At 45.5% G+C, this 27,630-nt stretch overlaps 1 long non-coding RNA gene across 2 annotated transcripts in view; it reads right to left on the bottom strand.

The window, feature by feature from the left end:
- Positions 1–9,725: 9,725 nt before the first annotated feature.
- LOC140077930 (uncharacterized) overlaps positions 9,726–27,630 on the bottom strand; it is a 35,037-nt gene continuing 17,132 nt past the window's right edge. The window contains exons 1-3 of one of the 2 annotated variants that reach the window (XR_011849855.1): positions 17,460–17,513; positions 12,223–12,354; positions 9,726–10,193 (exon numbers count right to left, since the gene is read on the bottom strand). This is a non-coding gene — a long non-coding RNA (uncharacterized lncRNA). Of the gene's footprint in view, positions 10,194–12,222; positions 12,355–17,459; positions 17,514–27,630 lie in introns of those variants that run through there. The other variant, XR_011849854.1, reaches the window with a different exon arrangement.

The raw sequence follows: 27,630 nt of genomic DNA, 5'->3' as shown, positions 1-27,630 counted from the left end.
CCGTTGTGTTTAGCTCTTAGTGGCACACATATCCATAGCAAAGACCGAAGTGGGAAAATTTAGTAGGGGTTGGATTTCAATTAGGCACTAACTCAGTGTCATCTCATCTGGCATAGTAGTGTGCTTTGATACTTGGCTAGAAAATAGCCATAGGAGAATACAAAGAGCTTACTTACGCATACAGTAGCGTTCTATATATTTGATTTCTGGTTGATCTGCTGGTGGCTGTACTTTCTGCAGTGCATGTACTAGCCAATTCTGAGCAATTTGTAGTGAGACTTGCGACCGCTGTGTTCTGCGCTTAGTGACGCACATATCCATAGCAAAGACCGAAGTGGGAAAATTTAGTAGGGGTTGGATTTCAATTAGGCACTAACTCAGTGTCATCTCATCTGGCATAGTAGTGTGCTTTGATACTTGGCTAGAAAATAGCCATAGGAGAATACAAAGAGCTTACTTACGCATACAGTAGCGTTCTATATATTTGATTTCTGGTTGATCTGCTGGTGGCTGTACTTTCTGCAGTGCATGTACTAGCCAATTCTGAGCAATTTGTAGTGAGACTTGCGACCGCTGTGTTCTGCGCTTAGTGACGCACATATCCATAGCAAAGACCGAAGTGGGAAAATTTAGTAGGGGTTGGATTTCAATTAGGCACTAACTCAGTGTCATCTCATCTGGCATAGTAGTGTGCTTTGATACTTGGCTAGAAAATAGCCATAGGAGAATACAAAGAGCTTACTTACGCATACAGTAGCGTTCTATATATTTGATTTCTGGTTGATCTGCTGGTGGCTGTACTTTCTGCAGTGCATGTACTAGCCAATTCTGAGCAATTTGTAGTGAGACTTGCGACCGCTGTGTTCTGCGCTTAGTGACGCACATATCCATAGCAAAGACCGAAGTGGGAAAATTTAGTAGGGGTTGGATTTCAATTAGGCACTAACTCAGTGTCATCTCATCTGGCATAGTAGTGTGCTTTGATACTTGGCTAGAAAATAGCCATAGGAGAATACAAAGAGCTTACTTACGCATACAGTAGCGTTCTATATATTTGATTTCTGGTTGATCTGCTGGTGGCTGTACTTTCTGCAGTGCATGTACTAGCCAATTCTGAGCAATTTGTAGTGAGACTTGCGACCGCTGTGTTCTGCGCTTAGTGACGCACATATCCATAGCAAAGACCGAAGTGGGAAAATTTAGTAGGGGTTGGATTTCAATTAGGCACTAACTCAGTGTCATCTCATCTGGCATAGTAGTGTGCTTTGATACTTGGCTAGAAAATAGCCATAGGAGAATACAAAGAGCTTACTTACGCATACAGTAGCGTTCTATATATTTGATTTCTGGTTGATCTGCTGGTGGCTGTACTTTCTGCAGTGCATGTACTAGCCAATTCTGAGCAATTTGTAGTGAGACTTGCGACCGCTGTGTTCTGCGCTTAGTGACGCACATATCCATAGCAAAGACCGAAGTGGGAAAATTTAGTAGGGGTTGGATTTCAATTAGGCACTAACTCAGTGTCATCTCATCTGGCATAGTAGTGTGCTTTGATACTTGGCTAGAAAATAGCCATAGGAGAATACAAAGAGCTTACTTACGCATACAGTAGCGTTCTATATATTTGATTTCTGGTTGATCTGCTGGTGGCTGTACTTTCTGCAGTGCATGTACTAGCCAATTCTGAGCAATTTGTAGTGAGACTTGCGACCGCTGTGTTCTGCGCTTAGTGACGCACATATCCATAGCAAAGACCGAAGTGGGAAAATTTAGTAGGGGTTGGATTTCAATTAGGCACTAACTCAGTGTCATCTCATCTGGCATAGTAGTGTGCTTTGATACTTGGCTAGAAAATAGCCATAGGAGAATACAAAGAGCTTACTTACGCATACAGTAGCGTTCTATATATTTGATTTCTGGTTGATCTGCTGGTGGCTGTACTTTCTGCAGTGCATGTACTAGCCAATTCTGAGCAATTTGTAGTGAGACTTGCGACCGATGTGTTCTGCGCTTAGTGACGCACATATCCATAGCAAAGACCGAAGTGGGAAAATTTAGTAGGGGTTGGATTTCAATTAGGCACTAACTCAGTGTCATCTCATCTGGCATAGTAGTGTGCTTTGATACTTGGCTAGAAAATAGCCATAGGAGAATACAAAGAGCTTACTTACGCATACAGTAGCGTTCTATATATTTGATTTCTGGTTGATCTGCTGGTGGCTGTACTTTCTGCAGTGCATGTACTAGCCAATTCTGAGCAATTTGTAGTGAGACTTGCGACCGCTGTGTTCTGCGCTTAGTGACGCACATATCCATAGCAAAGACCGAAGTGGGAAAATTTAGTAGGGGTTGGATTTCAATTAGGCACTAACTCAGTGTCATCTCATCTGGCATAGTAGTGTGCTTTGATACTTGGCTAGAAAATAGCCATAGCAATAGGATAGCATTGTTTGGTTTTAAAAACTCAAAAAAAAACAAAAAACACAAAAAAAAAAAAAAACACAAAAAAAAACAAAAAAAAGTAAAAAAAAAAATAAAGTTATAACTCTCATTTTAAAAATGTTTAACCCGAGGGCTAGGGGTAGAGGACGAGGGCGGGGACGTGGGCGTCCAACTACTGCAGGGGTCAGAGGCCGTGGTCCTGGGCGGGGTGAGACACCACCTGCTGATGAGGGAGCAGGGGAACGCCGCAGAGCTACACTCCCTAGGTTCATGTCTGAAGTTACTGGGACTCGTGGTAGAGCACTGTTGAGGCCAGAACAGTGCGAACAGGTGATGTCGTGGATTGCTGACAATGCTTCGAGCAATTTGTCCACCACCAGTCAGTCTTCCACGCAGTCCACCCATGTCACCGAAATCGCCACTCCTCCAGCTCCTGCACCTCAGCCTCCTCCCCCCCAGTCTGCCCCCTCCCAGGAAAATTTGGCATTTGAACCGGCATACTCTGAGGAACTGTTTTCTGGACCCTTCCCACAGTCACAAACCACTTGTCCGGTTGCTGCTGAGCAATTTTCCGATGCCCAGGTTTTCCAACAGTCACAGTCTGTGGGTGATGATGACCTTCTTGACGTAGTGGAAGTGTGTAAAGAGGTGTCCGACGATGAGGAGACACGGTTGTCAGACAGTGGGGAAGTTGTTGTCAGGGCAGGAAGTCCGAGGGGGGAGCAGACTGAGGGATCGGAGGATGATGAGGTGACAGACCCAAGCTGGGTTGAGAGGCCGGGTGAACACAGTGCTTCTGAGACGGAGGAGAGTCCTCGACCTGAACAGGTTGGAAGAGGCAGTGGTGGGGCCAGACGGAGAGGCAGGGCCAGAGCTGGTGCATCAGCGCCACTGTCAACTAGTGAAGCTCCCGTGGTGAGGGCTCTTGCGGCGAGGGCTAGATCTTCAGAAGTGTGGAGGTTCTTTAAGGAAACACCGGATGACCGACGGACTGTGGTGTGCAACATTTGCCAAACCAGGCTCAGCAGGGGTTCCACCACTACTAGCTTAACTACCACCAGTATGCGCAGGCATATGAATGCTAAGCACCCCACTCAGTGGCAACAAGCCCGTTCACCTCCGGCCGTGCACACCACTGCTCCTTCCCCTGTGTCAGCTGCTAGTCAGCCCCCTGCCCAGGACCCTGCCACAAAAACCCCATCGTCGCCTCCACGATCCTCCACAGCATCCACCAGCGTTCAGCTCTCCATACCCCAGACGCTGGAGCGGAAACGCAAATATAGTGCAACCCACCCGCACGCCCAAGCCCTTAATGTGCACATCTCCAGATTGCTTAGCCTGGAGATGCTGCCCTATAGGCTAGTAGAGACCGAGGCCTTTCGCAACCTCATGGCGGCGGCCGCCCCTCGGTATTCGGTCCCCAGCCGCCACTACTTTTCCCGATGTGCCGTCCCAGCCCTGCACCAGCACGTGTCAGACAACATCATCCGTGCCCTGACCAACGCCGTTTCTGACAAGGTCCACCTGACCACGGACACGTGGACGAGTGCTGCCGGGCAGGGCCACTATATATCGCTGACGGCACATTGGGTTAACTTGGTGGAGGCTGGGACCGAGTCTGACACTGGGGCTGCTCATATACTGCCGACGCCGAGGATTGCGGGGCCTACCTCGGTCCAGGTGTTTCAGGCCTACTATGCCTCCTCCTCCTCCCACCCCTCCTCCACCTCCTCCTCCGAACTACCATCCGTGGGCACGGCGCCATCAGTCGGTAGCTCTAGGCACAGCAGCAGTGCCGTCGCTAAGCGACAGCAGGCGGTGCTCAAACTGCTGAGCCTAGGCGACAAAAGGCACACCGCCCAAGAGCTATTACAGGGCATCACGGCGCAGACTGATCTGTGGCTGGCACCGCTGAACCTCAAGCCGGGAATGGTTGTGTGTGACAACGGCCGTAACCTGGTGGCGGCTCTGCAACTCGGCAGACTGACACATGTGCCATGCCTGGCCCATGTGTTAAATCTGATAGTTCAGCGTTTCCTCAAGACATACCCCAATCTGTCTGATTTGCTCACGAAGGTGCGCCGCATCTGTGCGCATTTCAGGAAGTCCAGCCCAGATGCTGCCACTCTCAGGGCAGCGCAGCGCCGCCTCCAACTGCCCGCTCACCGACTGTTGTGCGACGTGCCCACGAGGTGGAATTCAACACTGACCATGTTATCCAGAGTTTACCAGCAGCGCAGAGCGATTGTAGACTGCCAGATGTCAACTTCCACCAGAACTGGTAGTCAGGTCAGTCAGCTTCCTCAAGTCTACAATGAGGAGTGGACGTGGATGTCTGATATCTGTCAGGTGCTGAGTAACTTTGAGGAGTCAACACAGATGGTCAGTGGCGATGCCGCCATCATCAGCCTCACCATCCCGCTGCTTGGCCTGTTGAAAAACTCTCTGGTCAGCATGAAGTCGGAAGCTTTGCGCTCGTCACAAGAGACAGGGGAAGAATATTCCCTTGTTGATAGCCAAAGCACCCTCAGGTCTGTTTCTCAGCGCATATCGGAGGAGGTGGAGGTGGAGGAGGATGAGGAGGAAGAGGAGGAGAATGTTGGTGAGACACAAGAGGGGACCATTGTTGAGTCCTTTACTGTTCAGCGTGTATGGGCAGAAGAAGAGGAGTTGGAGGAGTTGGAGGAGGAGGAAATGGACAGTCAGGCCAGTGAGGGGAGTGAATTCTTACGCGTTGGTACTCTGGCGCATATGGCAGATTTCATGCTAGGCTGCCTATCCCGTGACCCTCGCGTTCAAAGAATTTATTCCAGCACCGATTACTGGGTGTTCACTCTCCTGGACCCACGGTACAAGCAAAATCTTTCCACTCTCATCCCTGCAGAGGAAAGGAGTGTGAGAATGCATGAATACCAGCAGGCCCTGGTGCACAAGCTGAAACAGTATTTCCCTTCTGACAGCGCTAGCGGCAGAGTGCGTAGTTCTGCGGGACAAGTAGCGAGGGAGAGTAGGCGAGCAGGCAGCTTGTCCAGCACTGGCAAGGGTACGCTTTACAGGGCTTTTGCCAGCTTTATGTCACCCCAGCAAGACACTGTCACCTGTCCCCAGTCTCGGCAGAGTAGGGCTGATCTTTACAGAAAGATGGTGAGGGAGTACGTAGCTGACCATACCATCGTCCTAAATGATCACACAGCTCCCTACAACTACTGGGTTTCAAAGCTGGACATGTGGCACGAACTGGCGCTGTACGCCTTGGAGGTTCTTGCCTGCCCTGCCGCTAGCGTCTTGTCCGAGCGGGTTTTCAGTGCAGCTGGTGGCATCATCACCGATAAGCGTACACGCCTGTCGACTGACAGCGCTGACAGGCTGACGCTTATTAAAATGAATAAAGGCTGGATTTCTCAGAATTTCCAATCTCCACCAGGTGAAGGAAGCTCAACCTGAATAATTGATCCACTCCTCCTCCTCCTCATTTTCCTCCTTCTCCTCCTCTTTGTACAGTAAAGCAGAGGAAAATGGCTATTTTTTGACAGGGCCCACTGGCTCTTGCTATAGTACTTCATGCATTTAATTTTTCTGGAGGGCCACCTACCCGGTCCTCTGTTTGAAACAATTTTTGTGAGTGCCACATACAGGCACTCAATCTATTCCATTTTACTGCAGGGCCACCTACCTGCTCCTCTGGTTTGAAACATTTTTGGGACTGCCACATACAGGCACTCAATCTATTCCATTTTACTGGAGGGCCACCTACCTGCTCCTCTGGTTTGAAAAATGTTTGGGACTGCCACATACAGGCACTATCCAAATTAAATTGTCTCCATAGCAGCCTCCACACGTTGTCTCCATTGCTACCTCCAAAAGTCGTCCATATAGCTGCCTCCATACATCGTCCCTTTATCAAACGAGGTGTGTCAGGCAGAAATTTGGGTTGTTTTCATGGATTCCACATCAAAGTTGTTAACTTTGTCGCCACCCTGCTGTGTTATCCACAAAATATACTGGCAAACTTTTACCATTTAGGGATATTATTTCAGCGCTTCTTGCGCATCTGTTTACATTCCCCTCACCCGGCATATCCTAAACTTATAAGAACGCTACTACACTTGATCTTATACAAAAGGTTCTTAGAAGTGCTGTTTGGGGAGTAGCCTAGAGACAGGGGCTTGAATTGGCGAAAGCTCGCCTGGCAGCGGAGCGCCAGCTCCATGCGCATCATGCGCTTCTTGCGCATCTGTTTACATTCCCCTCACCCGGCATATCCTAAACTTATAAGAACGCTACTACACTTGATCTTATACAAAAGGTTCTTAGAAGTGCTGTTTGGGGAGTAGCCTAGAGACAGGGGCTTGAATTGGCGAAAGCTCGCCTGGCAGCGGAGCGCCAGCTCCATGCGCATCATGCGCTTCTTGCGCATCTGTTTACATTCCCCTCACCCGGCATATCCTAAACTTATAAGAACGCTACTACACTTGATCTTATACAAAAGGTTCTTAGAAGTGCTGTTTGGGGAGTAGCCTAGAGACAGGGGCTTGAATTGGCGAAAGCTCGCCTGACAGCGGAGCGCCAGCTCCATGCGCATCATGCGCTTCTTGCGCATCTGTTTACATTCCCCTCACCCGCCATATCCCAAACTTATAAGAACGCTACTACACTTAACTTGGTGCAGGCTGGGACCGAGTCTGACCCTGGGGCTGGTCATATACTGCCGACGCAGAGAATTGCGGGGCCTACCTCGGTCCAGGTCTCAAAGGCCTACTATACCTCCTCCCACCCCTCCTCCACCTCCTCCTCCTCCGAATTACCATCCGTGGGCATGGCGCCATCAGTCGGTAGCTCTAGGCACAGCAGCAGTGCCGTCGCTAAGCGACAGCAGGCGGTGCTGAAACTGCTGAGCCTAGGCGATAAAAGGCACACCGCCCAAGAGCTATTACAGGGCATTCCACATCAAAGTTGTTAACTTTGTCGCCACCCTGCTGTGTAATCCACAAAATATACTTGCAAACTTTTACCATTTAGGGATATTATTTCAGCGCTTCTTGCGCATCTGTTTACATTCCCCTCACCCGCCATATCCTAAACTTATAAGAACGCTACTACACTTGATCTTATACAAAAGGTTCTTAGAAGTTCTGTTTGGGGAGTAGCCTAGAGACAGGGGCTTGGATTGGCAAAAGCTCGCCTGGCTGCAGAGCGCCAGCTCCATCCCAAGATCCAACTAACATAGTTGCAGCACCTTTAATCTACTACTAGTTCACTGCCTCCATAATAATAATAATAATAATCTTTATTTATATAGCGTCATCATATTCTGTAGCGCTTTACAAATCATAGGAAACAAATACAAATGTAATGTAACAGAGCACAACATTTGTATGGAACAACAGGAGTGAGGTCCCTGCTCACCAGAGCTTACGGTTTATGAAGATGATGGGGTAACACGAGGTAAAAGAATATTTAATGGTCAAGCCATTCTTCTTAGGGAATAGAAAAAAATATAATAAATGGAATTGCTGTCGCTTGAACCACTCAGCCGTCATCTTATATACCAGGTCCAGGGTGAATGGGACTGCAGAGAAGTCTGGTGCCTGTTGGTTGCTGGATAACAGATGGGAGGACGACACAGGACGGGTTAGTAGAAGAGTTAAAACTTCATGCAGTTAATGAGTGTTATAGGCTTGCCTAAAGAAATGGGTTTTAAGAGCACGTTTGAAACTTTGGAGGTTAGGTATTAGTCTGATAGTCCAGGGCAGAGCATTCCATAGAATTGGTGCAGCTCTAGAGAAGTCTTGGAGACGCGAGTGGGAGGTCCGCACTAGGGTAGAGGTTAATCTAAGATCACTGGCGGATCTAAGAGCACGGGTTGGGCGATAGACTGAGATAAGAGAGGAGAGGTAGGGGGGTGCAGCATTATACAGAGCTTTATGGATGAGGGTTATTATTATTTTAAACTGTATTCGAAAGGAGACTGGCAGCCAGTGCAGCGACTGGCATGAACTGTAAGCATACATGGTCCCCTTATCAAACGAGCTGTGTCAGGCAGAATTTTGGGTTGTTTTCATGGCTTCCATGTTAACTTTGTCGCCACCCTGCTGTGTAATCCACAAAATATACTGGCAAACTTTTATCATGTACCGATATTATTTGAGCGCTTCTTGCTCACCTCCTTTGGTTCCTCTCTGACACCCATTGGTTTGAAGCCTGAGTCCAATTAGGGTATGTCGCCATGCCACTCTCTAGCCTGCTGCCGCTGCCTCTGCCTCTGCATGCCGTCCCCTACAGTGTCAGGGTCAATTATTGGATGTTTTACATGCTATCTAGCTTCATTCTGTCACTCTGTCATGGCCATGCTGTTGCCCATAATTTCGGCATAATGGTGCGATTAAGCAGCCTCAGAGGCATCCATGCATGCTGCCCCTGCTGTTTCCTGTCCATTTCCGTGGTGTTTCCATCCTTTTCTGAGGTTCCCAGGTGTTTGGCCAAGCTTCCCTGTGCAGAGCCTTGGTCCCCTTGAAAAATGCTCGAGTCTCCCATTGACTTCAATGGGGTTCGTTATTCGAGACGAGCACTCGAGCATCGGGAAAAGTTCGTCTCGAATAACGAGTACCCGAGCATTTTAGTGTTTGCTCATCTCTAGTCAAAATACTTTCCATATCTACTGTGTGTAACCTTTTTTTGTGAATGGAAAAAAAAGATGGACTTTGTAATCTACCTACCGCCTGCCTAGTATCATTTGTGAAAATGTCAATAGTGTGCATAAGTTTTTTTGGTGGACCCACTGACCCGTGGTTAGATGGTGAGATAAATTTTTTATCGCAGTTCACACATATGCGGAAACCAATGGATATGCAAACAGACCAAATGGGTTTGTATGCAGCAAATTCGACAGACAGCAAAAACACCTGTATAAGCCTTAAAGAGGAGAATAATTTTAGATTACTGACAGACTGAAGTCAAAGAGTAGGGTTGTACTGGTTCCATACAGGGACCTCTGCTATATATAGGATCTGAGCCTAGCATGCATGTGTACCTAATAGGGAGTAGGTAATAAAATTTTACTAGATTTCCGTCAACTTTGACATTCCTGACCCATTTTCCTACAATATCTGCTTATGAAGTCAATTCATGTTAAATGCCATGCTGGCCATACAATAATTTGGGCAAAAGGAATCTAGTGTATATGGTGCCTGTTACCTGCAAAAGTCCTAACATATTGTGTTCTTGATTGAATTATGCAAAATGACAAACAGTTACTACCTTGATCATGGATGGAAATGGTTCTGCTTTATGCTGTTTTACAAGCCCCATGATAAGGGTTACACCAGTCCAGGATACTGCACAGCTCTGCAAAACTTGCAAAAAAGATGTGTTTGAAGTGGGTTTATCTGGTTAAAATCCAAGACCTTGGACAAGTCACTGGAGAGGGTTCATCAAAGTAAATGAAATTGGGGCTAAAGGGAAAAATAAGCTATTTTAGAGGAAGAGTTTGCTTTTAGTATGCAAAGTAAACACATTTGAGATTCCCAGCCGTTAGTATTATGATGTCTCAAGTGGTGAAATGACATGATCAGCAGTTTAGGAGTGAGGCGCTGCGTTGTGTGCGAGGCCAGTGTCGTAGAAGACAAACAGTCAGTATTTACCGAAAACAGAAGAAAAAACAGCATCCTGGGATAAAGTCAAATGGTCTGTAACCGAAACTTCTGAAGCCAGAGAGAGGAAGTCATCAACAGCTCATTCAACTTTGGGGATTTCTGAGAAAGAAATAACATAGTAATGTCGGGGGAACAAAGCTGGATCATGATATCATTTTAAGACCATATTCCTGCTTTTAAAGGAAGAAAATGCAACCTGTTATTTAAAGCAGCTGTTGTCACTGTACTTATTTGTTACTTTGTCTATAGCTTATGTTGGGTTTATTGCCAAATTTTCTACTTTTTTATTTTGATGCTTTATAGAGGACATAAATAAAAAGAGTAATTTGTGGATGTTTCTGTACAATATTGTATTGAACTTCCGATGAGGGAAAAGTCATCAGAACTAGAAAGCATTTTTAGCTAGGATATACCATTCCTGAAACAGATAGAGGATGTTCGTCTGTAGCCAACCTCTAACTTGCCAAGTTATACCTGAGGGTAGGTTAAAGTCCAAATGTGTGAAGTGATGAACCTTAGACAAAATTAAGCAACGGAAGTGTAACATCAGTTTGACTCATGGTAGATGTCCAGCATTACGTGTCCATTTCTTTGTGCACTGTTGGAACTGTTTTTAGTGCATAAAGAAAGGGCTTCTTTGCCACAAAAATGACTTAAAAAATATGTAAATGAAGCTGAGGTGCTCAGACTGACCTAACCTGAATGCTCTCAGCATCGCCGGGCTTTAATTTATGTATGACCCCCCCCCCCCTGCTGTTATCCTACCTCCTACTCCTGGTAGGAGTCGGCCGGTGAAATCAGAGAGCCGGGGCGTGTGCTCTCTCCTTGCTCCCCAACCGGGGAAAGGGGGGGTGCATAAATTAAAATCCGGCAATGGCAAGAGGCCTCCGTCTCATTTACTTATATTTTAAAAGTTATTTTTTTAGCAAATATGTCCTTTTTTATATACTACTAACAGTTCCACTTAACATAAAGAAGCGGGCATGTAATGCTGGACATCTATCATCAGTCAAACTGATGGTAGAATCTGTGACCTTAACACAGAGAAATCTCCATTGTTATTTACAAGCAAATAAGAATTTCCGTGCACCATGGGTGTGACTGCCAGGCCCAGAGAAGGTCCTTATTGGAAGTGCCCTCTCCTCCGGTGAAACTGTGCAATAGACAGTGTATAGACCTCGCAGGTTATAGATTTTCTTTAGAAAGACCTTTATAGGACAGGATTCTTCAGCTTAACCTCCACGTTTACTTCATATGGGACATAGGCAACTTACATATTTACTTAAAAGCTGCTGCAAAGTCTGTATTAGACTGCCTAACTTCTGGTTAGGAGACACCTTATAGCAGTGATGGCGAACCTTTTAGAGGCCGAGTGCCCAAAATGCAACTCAAACCCAACTTACTTATAGCAAAGTGCCAAGACAAAAATTAAAAAAAAAACCCACATAGGTGTTTAATATAGGGACTTCTGTAATAAACGTTAAAAAATCCTGGCAGTGTACTGTTGTCCGCTGCTCGCCTAAAACTGTTGTATACTGTTCAGGGGAAGGATTGGGGCAGAGCTCAGGTACACCTGCAGCTGATAACCAGCATTATAGAGAGAATTGCCCCATTTTAATATTGATGTATTTTATTTATAGCTATGTCATATGTCACATATAGGGGTCTGCTGACCTTGATACGTGACCCCAATCCCAGTGGTGTAACAAGACACCAGTGGGCCCTGATAGATAGATAGATAATTTTTCTAGATACATAGATATGAGAGAGAGATAGATAGATATGAGATAGATAGATAGATAGATAGATAGATAGATAGATAGATAGATAGATAGATAGATAGATGGGAAGATAGATACATAGATACATACATAGATACATACATAGATAGATAGATACATAGATATGAGATGATAGATAGATAGATAGATAGATACATACAGGGTCGGACTGGGGTGCCTGGGGCCCACCAGAGGAATTGATTCTGGGGGCCCACCATACCGCTGCCTAGAAATATTCCCGGAGTTCACAGTGGCTGCATTGTGCTTAGCACTACGTTACCAATAAGAATAACAAACTAGGTACTGACATTATAGAAATAGTCTAGATAGTTAACAATTACAGTTACCAGACTCAGAAGTGGGATTCTTCTCCTTTGGGTACTGAACTGCAGGACGACTTCTCCCTTTTTTTTCTTGACAATAGAGAATTTTCCACCAGATACCTTCATCTCTGTGAGGCACATCTCCACACTGTGGAACTAAAAGTATCACCGTCACTACAGCATAATGTCAACAATGTCCTACTCTGTGCTCCTAAATAATATTTACCACTCAGAACACAACTGACCCCACTGTGCTCAAAAATATAAAATATACCCCCATTACAAAAACCCATACTGCCCCCTCTCCATAAATCAAATATTACAATGCCCTCCTCAATATATTACAATACACACCCCTGAGTAAATAATATGATACACCTAATAAATTAAATTGGACATAATTCCCTTTAATTACCCTGTTTCCCCGAAAATAAGACAGTGTCTTATATTAATTTTTACTCCTTAACAGGCGCTAGGTCTTATTTTCAGGGGATTTCTTATCCATGAAAAATAATTCAAATTTATTGCTGGACAAAAAAAATCAACTTCTCTAACATCCTTATAACCCTCCAAACTTATTTCATGCGGGATTTCTTGTGACTCCATTTCTATTGGAATTATTGGCTCCAGTCTTGCATGTTTAACAATAACACTATCCATAATTGACCCCTTCTTGTCCTGGTAGCTACTTGTATCACATTTGCAACGCAACAGTCAGAGATTTTGTCCCATTATTTCTTCCCGCATGTCACAACCTCTTGCAGCATCTAAATAATCTACTAATACTAATGTACGACATGAGGGGGCCCGCTGCAATGGCTACCACTAGGTCTTATTTTCAGGGCAGGCCTTATATTTCTGAGCTTGAATAAAATTCTACTAGGTCTTATTTTCGAGGGATGTCTTATTTTGGGGGAAACAGGGTACATAATATATCATTTCCAATTAATCATTTCATCTATACAGTCTTACAGTGCTCCTACTTAGTATGTTTTAAATAATGCTCTCCATAGTTATTCTTCTTCTGTTTAGTGCTCCTCTTATCAAATATTTTATATAAAAGTCCTAATAAATACTCCTATCCTGTATATATGGGCACATCACAGTATTACTACTCCTATCCTGTATATATGGGCACATCACAGTATTACTACTCCTATCCTGTATATATGAGCACAGCACAGTACTACTACTACTATCCTGTATATATGGGCACAGCACAGTACTACTACTACTATCCTGTGTATATGGGCACATCACAGTATTACTACTCCTATCCTGTATATATGGGCACATCACAGTATTACTACTCCTATCCTGTATATATGAGCACAGCACAGTACTACTACTCCTATCCTGTATATATGGGCACATCACAGTATTACTACTCCTATCCTGTATATATGGACACAGCACAGTACTACTACTCCTATCCTGTACATATGGACACATCACAGTACTACTACTCCTATCCTGTATATATGGACACAGCACAGTACTACTACTCCTATCCTGTATATATGAGCACAGCACAGTACTACTAATCCTATCCTGTATATATGGGCACATCACAGTATTACTACTCCTATCCTGTATATATGGGCACATCACAGTATTACTACTCCTATCCTGTATATATGGACACAGCACAGTACTACTACTCCTATCCTGTATATATGGGCACAGCACAGTACTACTACTCCTATCCTGTATATATGGGCACATCACAGTATTACTACTCCTATCCTGTATATATGGGCACAGCATAGTACTACTAATCCTATCCTATATATATGGGCACAGCACAGTACTACTACTCCTATCCTGTATATATGGGCAGAGCACAGTACTACTACTCCTATCCTGTATATATAGGCACAGCACAGTACTACTACTCCTATCCTGTATATATGGGCACAGCACAGTACTACTACTCCTATCCTGTATATATGGGCACAGCACAGTACTACTACTCCTATCCTGTATATATGGGCACAGCATAGTACTACTACTCCTATCCTGTATATATGGGCACAGCACAGTACTACTACTCCTATCCTGTATATATGGCACAGCACAGTACTACTACTCCTATCTTGTATATATGGGCACATCACAGTATTACTACTCCTATCCTGTATATATGGGCACAGCACAGTACTACTACTCCTGTATATATATGGGCAGAGCACAGTACTACTACTCCTATCCTGTATACATGGGCACATCACAGTATTACTACTCCTATCCTGTATATATGGGCACAGCACAGTACTATTACTCCTATCCTGTGTATATGGGCACAGCACAGTACTACTACTCCTATCCTGTATATATGGGCACAGCACAGTACTACTACTCCTATCCTGTATATATGGGCACAGCACAGTACTACTACTCCTATCCTGTATATATGGGCACAGCACAGTACTATTACTCCTATACTGTATATATGGGCACAGGACAGTACTACTACTCCTATCCTGTATATATGGGCACAGCACAGTACTACTACTCCCATCCTGTATATATGGGCACAGCACAGTACTACTCCTATACTGTATATATGTACACAGCACAGTACTACTACTCCTATCCTGTATATATCGGCACAGCACAGTACTACTACTCCTATCCTGTATATATGGCACAGCACAGTACTACTACTCCTATCTTGTATATATGGGCACATCACAATATTACTACTCCTATCCTGTATATATGGGCACAGCGCAGTACTACTACTCCTATCCTGTATATATGGACACAGCACAGTACTTCTACTCCTATCCTGTATATATGTACACAGCACAGTACTACTACTCCTATCCTGTATATATGGACACAGCATAGTACTACTACTCCTAGCCTGTATATATGGACACAGCACAGTACTACTACTCCTATCCTGTATATATGGACACAGTACTACTACTCCTATCCTGTATATATGGGCACAGCACAGTACTACTACTCCTATCCTGTATATATGGGCACAGCACAGTACTACTACTCCTATCCTGTATATATGGACACAGCACAGTACTACTACTCCTATCCTGTATATATGGACACAGCACAGTACTACTACTACTCCTATCCTGTATATGTATATGTGCAATACCTCCTGCCCCCCCCCCTTATTACATATTGTGCCCCCTTTCTATACTGTATATTTTCCCTAGTTACCCCTGTATATAGTCTTCTAGTGGCCCCTTAGAGTCCCTTATTATAAGTTTTCCCTTACCACTCCCACCCCTTATGATATATTAAGTCTAGAAGAGGAAAAATAATAAAATTCACTTACCTGTTGCAGCGCTCCCGCGTCCTCCGCGTCGGCCGGTGACAGAGGAACTCTGAAGAAGGTGCACAGCAGCGCGGCAGCGTTTGTGCATCATCACGCTGCCGCGCATCAGGGGTCATAGTGCGACGCGGGCCGAGACAAAAAACTGCCGCGTCGCACATTCACAGCAACGGCCGCTTAATACTCAAAGATGGTACTCGAGTGGCCGCGTACGGCCGCATCGAGTACCAGAACTATCCCTCACTGGCAGGGGCCCCAGATGGGGATGGAGGCCCCTGCCATAGTGGAGGTATCGGGGGCCCACCGGAGGATTCTCCGGTCCTCCGGTGGGCCAGTCCGACACTGGATACATAGATGAGATAGATAGATAGATAGATAGATAGATAGATACATAGATACATACATAGATAGATACATAGATATGAGATGATAGATAGATCGATAGATAGATAGATAGATAGATAGATAGATAGATAGATAGATACATAGATAGATACATAGATAGATAGATAGGAGATACATAGATAGATACATAGATAGATAGATAGATAGATAGATAGATAGATAGATAGGAGATAGATAGATACATAGATAGATAGATAGATACATAGATAGATAGATAGATAGATACATAGATAGATAGATAGATAGATAGATAGATAGATAGATACATAGATAGATACATACATAGATACATACATAGATAGATACATAGATATGAGATGATAGATAGATCGATAGATAGATAGATAGATAATTTTTCTAGATACATAGATATGAGAGAGACAGAGAGATAGATATGAGAGAGAGATAGATAGATATGAGATAGATAGATGATAGATAGATAGATAGATAGATAGATAGATAGATAGATAGATAGATGGGAAGATAGATACATAGATACATACATAGATACATACATAGATAGATAGATACATAGATATGAGATGATAGATAGATAGATAGATAGATAGATAGATAGATAGATAGATACATAGATGAGATAGATAGATAGATAGATAGATAGATAGATAGATAGATAGATAGATACATAGATACATAGATACATACATAGATAGATACATAGATATGAGATGATAGATAGATCGATAGATAGATAGATAGATAGATACATAGATAGATACATAGATAGATAGATAGGAGATAGATAGATAGATACATAGATAGATAGATAGATAGATAGATAGATACATAGATAGATAGATAGATAGGAGATAGATAGATACATAGATAGATAGATAGATACATAGATAGATAGATAGATAGATAGATAGATAGATACATAGATAGATAGATAGATAGATACATACATAGATAGATACATACATAGATACATACATAGATAGATACATAGATATGAGATGATAGATAGATCGATAGATAGATAGATCGATAGATAGATACATAGATAGATAGATAGATAGATAGGAGATAGATAGATAGATAGATAGATAGATAGATAGATAGATAGATACATAGATAGATAGATAGATAGATACATAGATAGACAGATAGATAGATACATAGATAGATACATAGATAGATAGATAGATAGGAGATAGATAGATACATAGATAGATACATAGATAGATAGATAGATAGATAGATACATAGATAGATAGATACATAGATAGATAGATAGATAGATAGATAGATAGATAGATAGATAGATACATAGATAGATACATAGATAGATGATACATAATAGATAGATAGATAGATACATAGATAGATACATACATAGATAGATAGGAGATAGATAGATAGATAGATAGATAGATAGATAGATAGATAGATAGCTATGAGAGAGATAGATAGATATGAGGGTGCTGGAAAGATATGAATAGCTGCATGATGTAGTTTATATTTACAGGATAGCAGGGGAGAAGGGGACAATGAGCTGATGCTACACTTTATGTATATCATTTTTTATTACCTTTCTATACTGCAGCTACATGCAGCCCGGGCTCTGGTGATTCCTCTTCCCTCCTCTCCTCTCCTATTGGCTGGTCGGGTCAGGTGACCAGCCCTCTGTGTGAGTCCCGGCTTTAGCAGGGGGGAAGGCAGAGCAATGACTGCCTTCCTGCTGACATTACTGTGCTCAGGGGCCCCAAAAGAGCACATGGAACAGTGACAGCTGCTGGACCCCTGTATCTAAGGGCCAGATCCTTATGCCCCTGCCCAATTCTATTATGTGGGAGCAGCTGTATCATGCTGCTCTCTTCTCCCCGCAGTGGTTTCTATGGGAACCACAATAACATTCAGCGCTCCCGCGTGCCCACAGGTACAGCTCTGCGTGCCGCATGTGGCACGCGTGCCATAGGTTCGCCATCGCTGCCTTATAGGCTTCTAAGACCCCTGGACTATGGTACACATTCTGCACCCCCTCAGATTACTAACAAATACAAGATTGATCAATAAATTGATTTTGGTTTTTATTGATTAATCCCATACCACCATAGAAAACTCACAAAACGCATATTATTAGCCACCAAATTACTTATAGCAAGAAACTGGAAATCATCTTCCCAAATGAGAAGTTCGGGACCTAAGGGAGATGGTGAGCCAGAATTGTACATATGAAAAGATATTTGTGCTTAGACAGGCTAGGCTACAATCCTTCTTTAAGATTTGGGACCCAAAGCTTAAACTGAACCTAGCCCCATTCTAGCGATATAGAACCTCACATAGCCCTTGACAGAGAGGTTTTTACCTAGACATGAAGATACCTTTAAGGTCATATAAGCGGGTAACCCCGCCAAGAGACATAGAATAAACCCCTGGATACTAGAGGTAGTTCCTTGTATGTAATAAGAGTTTTTATTTTTTTTTAGTTTCCTTTGTGTTATTTATTTCGGATTTAAACGCATGCAGATAAACCATGTAGAAATGCTTACTGATAAACTATGTTAAAGGAAAAAATATAAAATATGAGTTTATGCAAAATCACATGCTGTATTGCTATGTATGATCTTCGACTCAATAAAAAGATTATTAAAAAAAAAACAAATTAGATCATGGTCAAAAATTAAAATTGATTATTAACCAAAATGTCCAAATTACATTTTTGACTATTCTAGAGGGAATCTTATATACCATAGTGATGGAGTGCAGTTGAGTTAGCACAGGATGTGGTATCGAGCCTAAGAGACCTTAGATTTAGGCTATCTGAACACAGGTCTGTTTGTGGCCACAAGAAAAGAAAGCCCAAGCCAAACTGGACAGTCGGCTCATAGACTGGGCAGTGGAAATCAGCGGTGTGTGTATGAGTCCATAGCAATACATGAGAACGTGTGTTAGCCAATGAAAAATTACTAATATATGTACAAAATCAATGTTTGTGTGCACGAGCCCTTAGAAAGCAAATTTTAACGACCCACTGCCTGATGATGTCATCAAATATTGCGCATTGCCTTGGCACCTAGACAGAACTGCGAGTGACATGCGAGTGAAATGCTGTCGGATAACATCATCCGTCAATGCCAGTTGGTATTAGGCAAGGCACACTGCTAGCAGAGGAGTAACTGGAGTCTCTGAAGACTTGCGGTATAGATGCTGACACCTTGAGGGCAGTCTCACCTGTACTAGATGCTACAGAGCAGATTGGGCCATTCACAAGTGTTGCTTTACATCCTTACTAGAGATGAGCGAACATGCTCGTCCGAGCTTGATGCTCGGTCGAGCATTAGGGTACTCGAAACTGCTCGTTACTCGGACGAATACTTCGCCCGCTCGAGAAAATGGCAGCTCCCGCCGTTTTGCTTTTTGGCGGCCAGAAACAGAGCCAATCACAAGCCAGGAGACTCTGCACTCCACCCAGCATGACGTGGTACCCTTACACGTCGATAGCAGTGGTTGGCTGGCCAGATCAGGTGACCCTGGGATAGACTAGCCGCTGGCCGCGCTGCTCGGATCATTCTGTCTCTGGATGCCGCTAGGGAGAGAGCTGCTGCTGGTCAGGGAAAGCGTTAGGGTGTTCTATTAGCTTACTGTTAGGCAGGAGTGATTCTCAAAGAACCCAACAGCCCTTCTTAGGGCTACAATAACGTTCTACTTTTTTTATTTTAATTTGCATCTTTTACCATTTTGTGAGGAATTAGCAGGGGGACTTGCTACCGTTGTGTTTAGCTCTTAGTGGCACACATATCCATAGCAAAGACCGAAGTGGGAAAATTCAGTAGGGGTTGGATTTCTATTAGGCAATAACTCAGTGTCATCTCATCTGGCATAGTAGTGTGCTTCCTTTGATACTTGGCTAGAAAATAGCCATAGGAGAATACAAACAGCTTCTTGAAGCCTACAGTAGCGTTCTATATATTTGATTTCTGGTTGATCTGCTGGTGGCTGTAGTTTCTGCAGTGCATGTACTTGCCAATTCTGAGCAATTTGTAGTGAGACTTGCGACCGCTGTGTTCTGCGCTTAGTGGCGCACATATCCATAGCAAAGGCTGAAGTGGCAAAATTCAGTAGGGGTTGGATTTCTATTAGGCAATAACTCAGTGTCATCTCATCTGGCATAGTACTGTGCTTCCTTTGATACTTGGCTAGAAAATAGCCATAGGAGAATACAAACAGCTTCTTGAAGCCTACAGTAGCGTTCTATATATTTGATTTCTGGTTGATCTGCTGGTGGCTGTAGTTTCTGCAGTGCATGTACTTGCCAATTCTGAGCAATTTGTAGTGAGACTTGCGACCGCTGTGTTCTGCGCTTAGTGGCGCACATATCCATAGCAAAGGCTGAAGTGGCAAAATTCAGTAGGGGTTGGATTTCTATTAGGCAATAACTCAGTGTCATCTCATCTGGCATAGTACTGTGCTTCCTTTGATACTTGGCTAGAAAATAGCCATAGGAGAATACAAACAGCTTCTTGAAGCCTACAGTAGCGTTCTATATATTTGATTTCTGGTTGATCTGCTGGTGGCTGTAGTTTCTGCAGTGCATGTACTTGCCAATTCTGAGCAATTTGTAGTGAGACTTGCGACCGCTGTGTTCTGCGCTTAGTGGCGCACATATCCATAGCAAAGGCTGAAGTGGCAAAATTAAGTAGGGGTTGGATTTCTATTAGGCAATAACTCAGTGTCATCTCATCTGGCATAGTACTGTGCTTCCTTTGATACTTGGCTAGAAAATAGCCATAGGAGAATACAAACAGCTTCTTGAAGCCTACAGTAGCGTTCTATATATTTGATTTCTGGTTGATCTGCTGGTGGCTGTAGTTTCTGCAGTGCATGTACTTGCCAATTCTGAGCAATTTGTAGTGAGACTTGCGACCGCTGTGTTCTGCGCTTAGTGGCGCACATATCCATAGCAAAGGCCGAAGTGGCAAAATTCAGTAGGGGTTGGATTTCTATTAGGCAATAACTCAGTGTCATCTCATCCGGCATAGTACTGTGCTTCCTTTGATACTTGGCTAGAAAATAGCCATAGGAGAATACAAACAGCTTCTTGAAGCCTACAGTAGCGTTCTATATATTTGATTTCTGGTTGATCTGCTGGTGGCTGTAGTTTCTGCAGTGCATGTACTTGCCAATTCTGAGCAATTTGTAGTGGGACTTGCGACCGCTGTGTTCTGCGCTTAGTGGCGCACATATCCATAGCAAAGGCCGAAGTGGCAAAATTCAGTAGGGGTTGGATTTCTATTAGGCAATAACTCAGTGTCATCTCATCCGGCATAGTACTGTGCTTCCTTTGATACTTGGCTAGAAAATAGCCATAGGAGAATACAAACAGCTTCTTGATCTTGAAGCCTACAGTAGCGTTCTATATATTTGATTTCTGGTTGATCTGCTGGTGGCTGTAGTTTCTGCAGTGCATGTACTTGCCAATTCTGAGCAATTTGTAGTGAGACTTGCGACCGCTGTGTTCTGCGCTTAGTGGCGCACATATCCATAGCAAAGGCCGAAGTGGCAAAATTCAGTAGGGGTTGGATTTCTATTAGGCAATAACTCAGTGTCATCTCATCCGGCATAGTACTGTGCTTCCTTTGATACTTGGCTAGAAAATAGCCATAGGAGAATACAAACAGCTTCTTGATCTTGAAGCCTACAGTAGCGTTCTATATATTTGATTTCTGGTTGATCTGCTGGTGGCTGTAGTTTCTGCAGTGCATGTACTTGCCAATTCTGAGCAATTTGTAGTGGGACTTGCGACCGCTGTGTTCTGCGCTTAGTGGCGCACATATCCATAGCAAAGGCCGAAGTGGCAAAATTCAGTAGGGGTTGGATTTCTATTAGGCAATAACTCAGTGTCATCTCATCCGGCATAGTACTGTGCTTCCTTTGATACTTGGCTAGAAAATAGCCATAGGAGAATACAAACAGCTTCTTGATCTTGAAGCCTACAGTAGCGTTCTATATATTTGATTTCTGGTTGATCTGCTGGTGGCTGTAGTTTCTGCAGTGCATGTACTTGCCAATTCTGAGCAATTTGTAGTGGGACTTGCGACCGCTGTGTTCTGCGCTTAGTGGCGCACATATCCATAGCAAAGGCCGAAGTGGCAAAATTCAGTAGGGGTTGGATTTCTATTAGGCAATAACTCAGTGTCATCTCATCTGGCATAGTACTGTGCTTCCTTTGATACTTGGCTAGAAAATAGCCATAGCAATAGGATAGCATTGTTTGGTTTTAAAAACTCAAAAAAAAACAAAAAACACAAAAAAAAAAAAAAAACACAAAAAAAAACAAAAAAAAGTAAAAAAAAAATAAAGTTATAACTCTCATTTTAAAAATGTTTAACCCGAGGGCTAGGGGTAGAGGACGAGGGCGGGGACGTGGGCGTCCAACTACTGCAGGGGTCAGAGGCCGTGGTCCTGGGCGGGGTGAGACACCACCTGCTGATGAGGGAGCAGGGGAACGCCGCAGAGCTACACTCCCTAGGTTCATGTCTGAAGTTACTGGGACTCGTGGTAGAGCACTGTTGAGGCCAGAACAGTGCGAACAGGTGATGTCGTGGATTGCTGACAATGCTTCGAGCAATTTGTCCACCACCAGTCAGTCTTCCACGCAGTCCACCCATGTCACCGAAATCGCCACTCCTCCAGCTCCTGCACCTCAGCCTCCTCCCCCCCAGTCTGCCCCCTCCCAGGAAAATTTGGCATTTGAACCGGCATACTCTGAGGAACTGTTTTCTGGACCCTTCCCACAGTCACAAACCACTTGTCCGGTTGCTGCTGAGCAATTTTCCGATGCCCAGGTTTTCCACCAGTCACAGTCTGTGGGTGATGATGACCTTCTTGACGTAGTGGAAGTGTGTAAAGAGGTGTCCGACGATGAGGAGACACGGTTGTCAGACAGTGGGGAAGTTGTTGTCAGGGCAGGAAGTCCGAGGGGGGAGCAGACTGAGGGATCGGAGGATGATGAGGTGACAGACCCAAGCTGGGTTGAGAGGCCGGGTGAACACAGTGCTTCTGAGACGGAGGAGAGTCCTCGACCTGAACAGGTTGGAAGAGGCAGTGGTGGGGCCAGACGGAGAGGCAGGGCCAGAGCTGGTGCATCAGCGCCACTGTCAACTAGTGAAGCTCCCGTGGTGAGGGCTCTTGCGGCGAGGGCTAGATCTTCAGAAGTGTGGAGGTTCTTTAAGGAAACACCGGATGACCGACGGACTGTGGTGTGCAACATTTGCCAAACCAGGCTCAGCAGGGGTTCCACCACTACTAGCTTAACTACCACCAGTATGCGCAGGCATATGAATGCTAAGCACCCCACTCAGTGGCAACAAGCCCGTTCACCTCCGGCCGTGCACACCACTGCTCCTTCCCCTGTGTCAGCTGCTAGTCAGCCCCCTGCCCAGGACCCTGCCACAAAAACCCCATCGTCGCCTCCACGATCCTCCACAGCATCCACCAGCGTTCAGCTCTCCATACCCCAGACGCTGGAGCGGAAACGCAAATATAGTGCAACCCACCCGCACGCCCAAGCCCTTAATGTGCACATCTCCAGATTGCTTAGCCTGGAGATGCTGCCCTATAGGCTAGTAGAGACCGAGGCCTTTCGCAACCTCATGGCGGCGGCCGCCCCTCGGTATTCGGTCCCCAGCCGCCACTACTTTTCCCGATGTGCCGTCCCAGCCCTGCACCAGCACGTGTCAGACAACATCATCCGTGCCCTGACCAACGCCGTTTCTGACAAGGTCCACCTGACCACGGACACGTGGATGAGTGCTGCCGGGCAGGGCCACTATATATCGCTGACGGCACATTGGGTTAACTTGGTGGAGGCTGGGACCGAGTCTGACCCTGGGGCTGCTCATATACTGCCGACGCCGAGGATTGCGGGGCCTACCTCGGTCCAGGTGTTTCAGGCCTACTATGCCTCCTCCTCCTCCCACCCCTCCTCCACCTCCTCCTCCGAACTACCATCCGTGGGCACGGCGCCATCAGTCGGTAGCTCTAGGCACAGCAGCAGTGCCGTCGCTAAGCGACAGCAGGCGGTGCTCAAACTGCTGAGCCTAGGCGACAAAAGGCACACCGCCCAAGAGCTATTACAGGGCATCACGGCGCAGACTGATCTGTGGCTGGCACCGCTGAACCTCAAGCCGGGAATGGTTGTGTGTGACAACGGCCGTAACCTGGTGGCGGCTCTGCAACTCGGCAGACTGACACATGTGCCATGCCTGGCCCATGTGTTAAATCTGATAGTGCAGCGTTTCCTCAAGACATACCCCAATCTGTCTGATTTGCTCACGAAGGTGCGCCGCATCTGTGCGCATTTCAGGAAGTCCAGCCCAGATGCTGCCACTCTCAGGGCAGCGCAGCGCCGCCTCCAACTGCCCGCTCACCGACTGTTGTGCGACGTGCCCACGAGGTGGAATTCAACACTGACCATGTTATCCAGAGTTTACCAGCAGCGCAGAGCGATTGTAGACTGCCAGATGTCAACTTCCACCAGAACTGGTAGTCAGGTCAGTCAGCTTCCTCAAGTCTACAATGAGGAGTGGACGTGGATGTCTGATATCTGTCAGGTGCTGAGTAACTTTGAGGAGTCAACACAGATGGTCAGTGGCGATGCCGCCATCATCAGCCTCACCATCCCGCTGCTTGGCCTGTTGAAAAACTCTCTGGTCAGCATGAAGTCGGAAGCTTTGCGCTCGTCACAAGAGACGGGGGAAGAATATTCCCTTGTTGATAGCCAAAGCACCCTGAGGTCTGTTTCTCAGCGCATATCGGAGGAGGTGGAGGTGGAGGAGGATGAGGAGGAAGAGGAGGAGAATGTTGGCGAGACACAAGAGGGGACCATTGTTGAGTCCTTCACTGTTCAGCGTGTATGGGCAGAAGAAGAGGAGTTGGAGGAGTTGGAGGAGGAGGAAATGGACAGTCAGGCCAGTGAGGGGAGTGAATTCTTACGCGTTGGTACTCTGGCGCATATGGCAGATTTCATGCTAGGCTGCCTATCCCGTGACCCTCGCGTTCAAAGAATTTATTCCAGCACCGATTACTGGGTGTTCACTCTCCTGGACCCACGGTACAAGCAAAATCTTCCCACTCTCATCCCTGGAGAGGAAAGGAGTGTGAGAATGCATGAATACCAGCAGGCCCTGGTGCACAAGCTGAAACAGTATTTCCCTTCTGACAGCGCTAGCGGCAGAGTGCGTAGTTCTGCGGGACAAGTAGCGAGGGAGAGTAGGCGAGCAGGCAGCTTGTCCAGCACTGGCAAGGGTACGCTTTACAAGGCTTTTGCCAGCTTTATGTCACCCCAGCAAGACACTGTCACCTGTCCCCAGTCTCGGCAGAGTAGGGCTGATCTTTACAGAAAGATGGTGAGGGAGTACGTAGCTGACCATACCATCGTCCTAAATGATCACACAGCTCCCTACAACTACTGGGTTTCAAAGCTGGACATGTGGCACGAACTGGCGCTCTACGCCTTGGAGGTTCTTGCCTGCCCTGCCGCTAGCGTCTTGTCCGAGCGGGTTTTCAGTGCAGCTGGTGGCATCATCACCGATAAGCGTACACGCCTGTCGACTGACAGCGCTGACAGGCTGACGCTTATTAAAATGAATAAAGGCTGGATTTCTCAGAATTTCCAATCTCCACCAGGTGAAGGAAGCTCAACCTGAATAATTGATCCACTCCTCCTCCTCCTCCTCATTTTCCTCCTTCTCCTCCTCTTTGTACAGTAAAGCAGAGGAAACTGGCTATTTTTTGACAGGGCCCACTGGCTCTTGCTATAGTACTTCATGCATTTAATTTTTCTGGAGGGCCACCTACCCGGTCCTCTGTTTGAAACAATTTTTGTGAGTGCCACATACAGGCACTCAATCTATTCCATTTTACTGCAGGGCCACCTACCTGCTCCTCTGGTTTGAACAATTTTTGGGACTGCCACATACAGGCACTCAATCTATTCCATTTTACTGGAGGGCCACCTACCTGCTCCTCTGGTTTGAAACATTTTTGGGACTGCCACATACAGGCACTCAATCTATTCCATTTTACTGCAGGGCCACCTACCTGCTCCTCTGGTTTGAACAATTTTTGGGACTGCCACATACAGGCACTCAATCTATTCCATTTTACTGGAGGGCCACCTACCTGCTCCTCTGGTTTGAACAATTTTTGGGACTGCCACATACAGGCACTCAATCTATTCCATTTTACTGGAGGGCCACCTACCTGCTCCTCTGGTTTGAAACATTTTTGGGACTGCCACATACAGGCACTCAATCTATCCCATTTTACTGGAGGGCCACCTACCTGCTCCTCTGGTTTGAAACATTTTTGGGACTGCCACATACAGGCACTCAATCTATTCCATTTTACTGCAGGGCCACCTACCTGCACCTCTGGTTTGAACAATTTTTGGGACTGTCACATACAGGCACTCAATCTATTCCATTTTACTGCAGGGCCACCTACCTGCTCCTCTGGTTTGAACAATTTTTGGGACTGCCACATACAGGCACTCAATCTATTCCATTTTACTGGAGGGCCACCTACCTGCTCCTCTGGTTTGAAACATTTTTGGGACTGCCACATACAGGCACTCAATCTATCCCATTTTACTGGAGGGCCACCTACCTGCTCCTCTGGTTTGAAAAATGTTTGGGACTGCCACATACAGGCACTATCCAAATTAAATTGTCTCCATAGCAGCCTCCACACGTTGTCTCCATTGCTACCTCCAAAAGTCGTCCATATAGCTGCCTCCATACATCGTCCCTTTATCAAACGAGGTGTGTCAGGCAGAAATTTGGGTTGTTTTCATGGATTCCACATCAAAGTTGTTAACTTTGTCGCCACCCTGCTGTGTTATCCACAAAATATACTGGCAAACTTTTACCATTTAGGGATATTATTTCAGCGCTTCTTGCGCATCTGTTTACATTCCCCTCACCCGGCATATCCTAAACTTATAAGAACGCTACTACACTTGATCTTATACAAAAGGTTCTTAGAAGTGCTGTTTGGGGAGTAGCCTAGAGACAGGGGCTTGGATTGGCGAAAGCTCGCCTGGCAGCGGAACGCCAGCTCCATGCGCATCATGCGCTTCTTGCGCATCTGTTTACATTCCCCTCACCCGCCATATCCCAAACTTATGAGAACGCTACTACACTTAACTTGGTGCAGGCTGGGACCGAGTCTGACCCTGGGGCTGGTCATATACTGCCGACGCAGAGAATTGCGGGGCCTACCTCGGTCCAGGTCTCAAAGGCCTACTATACCTCCTCCCACCCCTCCTCCACCTCCTCCTCCTCCGAATTACCATCCGTGGGCATGGCGCCATCAGTCGGTAGCTCTAGGCACAGCAGCAGTGCCGTCGCTAAGCGACAGCAGGCGGTGCTGAAACTGCTGAGCCTAGGCGATAAAAGGCACACCGCCCAAGAGCTATTACAGGGCATTCCACATCAAAGTTGTTAACTTTGTCGCCACCCTGCTGTGTAATCCCCAAAATATACTTGCAAACTTTTACCATTTAGGGATATTATTTCAGCGCTTCTTGCGCATCTGTTTACATTCCCCTCACCCGGCATATCCTAAACTTATAAGAACGCTACTACACTTGATCTTATACAAAAGGTTCTTAGAAGTGCTGTTTAGGGAGTAGCCTAGAGACAGGGGCTTGGATTGGCGAAAGCTCGCCTGGCAGCGGAACGCCAGCTCCATGCGCA

This window comes from Engystomops pustulosus, chromosome 9 (genome assembly GCF_040894005.1).
Source record: "Engystomops pustulosus chromosome 9, aEngPut4.maternal, whole genome shotgun sequence".
NCBI classification, from domain to species: Eukaryota; Metazoa; Chordata; class Amphibia; order Anura; family Leptodactylidae; genus Engystomops; species Engystomops pustulosus.
This window is presented reverse-complemented; position numbering and strand designations above follow the sequence as displayed.